This window comes from Palaemon carinicauda, chromosome 14, assembly GCF_036898095.1.
Source record: "Palaemon carinicauda isolate YSFRI2023 chromosome 14, ASM3689809v2, whole genome shotgun sequence".
Taxonomy (NCBI): Eukaryota; Metazoa; Arthropoda; class Malacostraca; order Decapoda; family Palaemonidae; genus Palaemon; species Palaemon carinicauda.
Window position 1 is genome coordinate 134,759,585 of NC_090738.1, and position 5,331 is coordinate 134,764,915.

Sequence of the window (5,331 nt, forward strand, 5' to 3'; positions counted from 1 at the left end):
TTGTATTGTTTACATTTTTTTTTTTTTACAAACTAGGAATTGACGGCAAACAAGAATAAATTCTTTAAAAATGTTAAAAGACAGAGTTATTAACTTCTCAATTTTGACTGCTGCTTCATTGTACCATACCAATCCAGATATCTCTGACTTGTAAAAATCTACGCTGTATCAACTGAAAGACAAATGTTGAAAGATATATGTAATTATATATATATATATATATATATATATATAATATTATTATAATATATATACGATTATATATATACGATATGATATATATACAATATACATATTAAATTTTACATATTACATATATATATGTGTATATATATATATATATATATATATATATATATATATATATATATATAATATACGATTATATATATACGATATGATATATATACAATATACATATATATATATGTGTATATATATATATATATATATATATATATATATATTATCATTATGATATAATATATGATATAATATATATATATATATATATATATATATATATATATGATATAATATACATACATACATACTTACATACAAATATAATGTAAAGTTTACAGGCAAATATACGCTATTAAAACAATATGAAGTTAAAGTCTCCGTTTACCGTAATCAATTATAAAAGTTATTTAATTACAAGAAAACTTATACAAAGTAATAAAACTTTAGAAATATGTCTAAAATGACCAAGACGCATTCAGTTCCAAGAAAAAGCATAAAAAAACGTAATAAAACTTGAGAAATAGCCTATGTCTAAAACAATGTCTAGGACGCATTCATTTAAAAAAAAACGCATAAATGACCAAGACACATTCAGTTCCAAGAAAAAGCATAAAAAAACGTAATAAAACTTGAGAAATAGCCTATGTCTAAAACAATGTCTAGGACGCATTCATTTTAAAAAAAAAACGCATAAAAAAGTAATAAAACTTGAGAAATATGTCTAAAATGTCCAAGACGCATTCAGTTCCAAAAAAAAAAAGCATAAAAAAACGTAATAAAACTTGAGAAATATGTCTAAAACAATGTCTAGGACGCATTCATTAAAAAAAAAAAAAAACGCATAAAAAAGTAATAAAACTTGAGAAATATGTTTAAAAAGACGCATTCAGTTCCAAGAAAACGCATGAAAAAGGTAATAAAACTTGAGAAATATGTCTAAAACAATGTCTAAGACTCATTCAGTTCGAGGAAAACTAATAAAAACGTAATCAAACTTAAAAGATATGTCTAAAACAATGTACAAGACACATTCAGTTCCAAGAAAACGCACAAAAAGTAATAAAACTGAAAAGATATATCTAAAAAAATTTCTAAGACTCGTTCAGTTCCAAGAAAACGCATAAAAAATAATAAACTAAGAAATATGTCTTAAAACAATGTCCAAGACTTTCAGTTCCAAGAAAACGCACAAAAAAGTAATAAAACTTAAAAGATATGTTTAAAACAATGTCTAAGACTTATTCAGTTCCAAGAAAACGCATAAAAAATAATAAACTAAGGAATATGTCTAAAACAATGTCTAAGACTAGTTCAGTTCCAAAACGCATAAAAAGTAATAAAACTTTAAAAATATGTCTAAAACAATGTCTAAGACGTATTCAGTTCCAAGAAAACGCATAAAAAATAATAAATCTAAGAAATATGTCTAGAACTAGTCTAAGACTTAGTTTCAAAGCGCATAAAAAGTAATAAAACTTTAAAAACATGTCTAAAACAATGTCTAAGACTTATTCAGTTCCAAGAAAATGCATAAAAAATAATAAAACTAAGATATATGTCTAAAACAATGTCTAAGACTCGTTCAGATCCAAAACACATAAATAGTAATAAAACTTTAAAAATATGTCTAAAACAATGTCTAAGACTTATTCAGTTCCAAGAAAACGCATTAAAAATATAAAAACTAAGAAATATGTCTAAAACAATGTCCAAGACTCACAATACTAAAAGAGAAAAGTATTTTCTTTAAAAGCTTTACAATATCGAACAAATATTTAAGCAGCACAGAACTAAAAGTGAAAAAGCTCACTTTTGAAATTTTTGAAAAGCTATGGAAAATTGAAAACAGAATGTCTGAGAAGCACAATACCAAAAGTAAAAGTAAAGGGGCCGCTTATTTCTCGACCTTGTGCTAGACCTTGACCTTTGACCTTAAAATTTATTAATTGGCGTGGGTTTTCATACACTCTGATATGAACCAAGTTTGAAGTTAATATGGCAACTATGTCCAAACTTGTGGCCGATTACGTGAATTGGACATTTTGTTGACCGTGACCTTGACCTTTAACCTTGACCTTCCAAAATTTAACAATCTCCAGCTTTTTACACAACAGTTAATCCCTAAAAGTTTCATTACTTTAAGATTAAAATTGTGGCTAGGAAGCTGTTCACAAACAAACTCACACAGACAGTGGTAAAAAAAAAAAAAAAGGGTTTTACAATCTTCGAAGCTTTACAACATCTAAAACAGAACTTCAAAGAAGTCTCATAAAAATAAAAAAAAATAAAAATAGAGGTTTCCTTTACAAATTTTTGAAAAGTGTTGAAAACAGAATTTCTAAGAATCAGAATGCAAAAAGTGACAAAAAAGAAAAAAATAAATAAATAATTAAGAGCTTTAAATTTAACTTAAGACATACCCGTCGAGGTCTCAGGAGGGTAGCGAGATTGATCAGTTCAGCGTAATAGAGAAGAAGGAAGCAGAAAGCGAGAGCCAGTAGGACGACGTCATTGCGAACTCCATTCAAAACCTGGAGCTCTGGCATGGGATCCCCTCGGGCATTCCATCTTCGTATCACATTGCCCATCTATTTAAAAAAAAAATAAATAAATAAAAAAAAAGAAAAAAAAATTAAAAAAAAAATTCTTGTTAGAAATAGAATTACCATTTACGTAAGACACAAGTAAATAATTTGCTAGTTTTGAACGTCATAACATTAGAAAGTTTACTAATTCTGTTGATAAATATCCAAAGAATTTCGACAAACTTTCATTCCTCTTGGAAGTAAAATTATTGTTTACGCCAAGTCGTGAGAAGTAAAAATTTTAACTATTTTGCATTTTGAATCGTTAGAAAAATTTTCATAAGCAAATTGAAGGTTTTCATGATCTTATAAATGAATTCTTAAGAGAGGGGATTTAGTATTTTCTGAAGAGGGGCATTATTAAATAGAAAAAAAATACAACATGAAAAGTATATTTCAGAACGTACCAATACAACTATCAAACTGCAGAACAACAATACTTAAATAACAGATTTGATTAGACCAATGCAAATAAGCGAACACGAATTATATAAAAAATCAAAGATATAAAACAAACCTTGAATATAGAAGTTTTCTCACCAGCTTAAAGATAAAATTCGTAACACCGGTCACTTCAGTTGCTAAAATACATTAGCACAGACGACAAAATCTAACTCTCCTTCCCTTGTTATCTTCTATCGTGTTTCGTCAAGGATAGCCGAGCCAATAGCAGTGAAGCTAAGCTTAAAGACTGAAGGGCTAATTCCTCATAACAACAATAACAAATAAAGGAAAATTCAAAGTAGTTTTGCATTCTATAAATACATATATACTTCTTGTATCTAGCCACAATAGTTTTTTATTTTTGGATTGGATGTTTCACTGCATTATTCGTTAATGTATGAATCGAAATTAGCTTTTACTTTAAATTGGTATTATAGGCTTGTTTATAATGATTTATTTGTTTAGATATTTTTTTATGTCTTCTCTATTATTTTTTTTATTTCCAGAATTATACATCACCAAACAATGGTCTCCAACCAGAAAATACGCAACGCTGCAATTTTAATCAATTAATATAATGAAATCTGTGATAGAATGTACCAAAAGGAAAATAATGATTTTAATTAGGGTTCATTCTTGCAATACCATTACAGTATTAAGTAATAAGCACCAACTATTGGTAATCCTTTTAGAAAACTCACGGAGGTATGGCCTAAGTAAATTAAAAGTAGTAAAACTAACCATCATCATCACCATCATCATCCTCATCATTTCCTCCTACACCTATTGACGCAAAGGGCTTCGCTTAGAATTCGCCAATCGTTTTTATCTTGAGCTTTTAATTCAATACTTCCTCATCCATCATCTCCTACTTCAAGCTTCACAGTCCTCGCATGCCTGGGAATTCCAACTCTTCTGGTGCCTTATTGAGCCCAGTTAAATGTTTGTTGAACTAATCTCTCTGGGGGGATAGGAAGAGCATGCCCAAACCATCTCCATCTACCCCTCACCATAACCTCATCCACATATGACACTCGATTAATCTCTCTTATAGTTTCATTTCTAATCCTGTCCTGCCATTTAACTTCTGATGACAATGGCTAGAAGACAGCAATCATTTTTAGAAGTTACAATAGATATAATAGAATTGCCAAAAAAATATTTAATGTTTTTAAACAAGATGTAGCTACGAATTATTTGATACCAGGAGATGATTGATTTTAAATTTATTTTAGTGAAATAACCGGTTACTGATAACAAATCAGAACTACTTTATGGTGAAGAAACAACCTGCATGTCATTTAAGAATGTTATTGTATTAGTAGGCAAATTGGTAAACATATTCACATATGCATGTAAACACACACACACACACATATATATATATATATATATATATATATATATATATATATATATACATATATATATACTGTATATATATATATATATATATATATATATATATATATATATATATATATATATATAAACTGAATATTTCTCTCTTTACAACAACAGTAGTCTACCGATGATAATTCTATGGTTAAAATAGCTAAGCTCTACTCGATACTTTATTATTATTATTATTATTATTATTATTATTATTATTATTATTATTATTATTATTATTATTATAATTATTATTATTATTATTATTAACCAAGCTACAACTCTTGTTGCTAAGCAGGATGGTATAGGTCAAAGGCCTCTAACATGAAAAAATAGCACAGTGAGCAAAGGAAATAAGGAAATAAATAAACTTCAAGAGAAGGAATAAACAATTGAAATAAGATATTTTAAGAAAAGTAACAAAATTAAAATATATCTTTCATACATACTATAAAAATAGGTGCATACTACCCAGTTCAACATAAAAACATTTGCTGCAAGTTTATACTTTTGAAGTTCACCCGATTCAACTATCTGATTAGGAAGATCATTCCACAACTTGGTCACAGCTGGAATAAAACTTCTAAAATACTCTGTAGTGCTGAGCCTTATGATGGAGAAGGCATGAGTATTAGAATCAACAAAAGTGATAGTTAATAGTTTT

General features: G+C 27.6%; 1 long non-coding RNA gene across 1 annotated transcript; it reads right to left on the reverse strand.

The window, feature by feature from the left end:
• LOC137653366 (uncharacterized) lies at positions 1 to 3,470 on the reverse strand. Its single transcript, XR_011046461.1, has 3 exons — positions 3,349 to 3,470; positions 2,667 to 2,834; positions 1 to 172 (listed from the first exon to the last, which is right to left on the reverse strand). It is a non-coding gene; the product is annotated as an uncharacterized lncRNA (long non-coding RNA).
• Between the last annotated feature and the right edge of the window lie 1,861 nt (positions 3,471 to 5,331).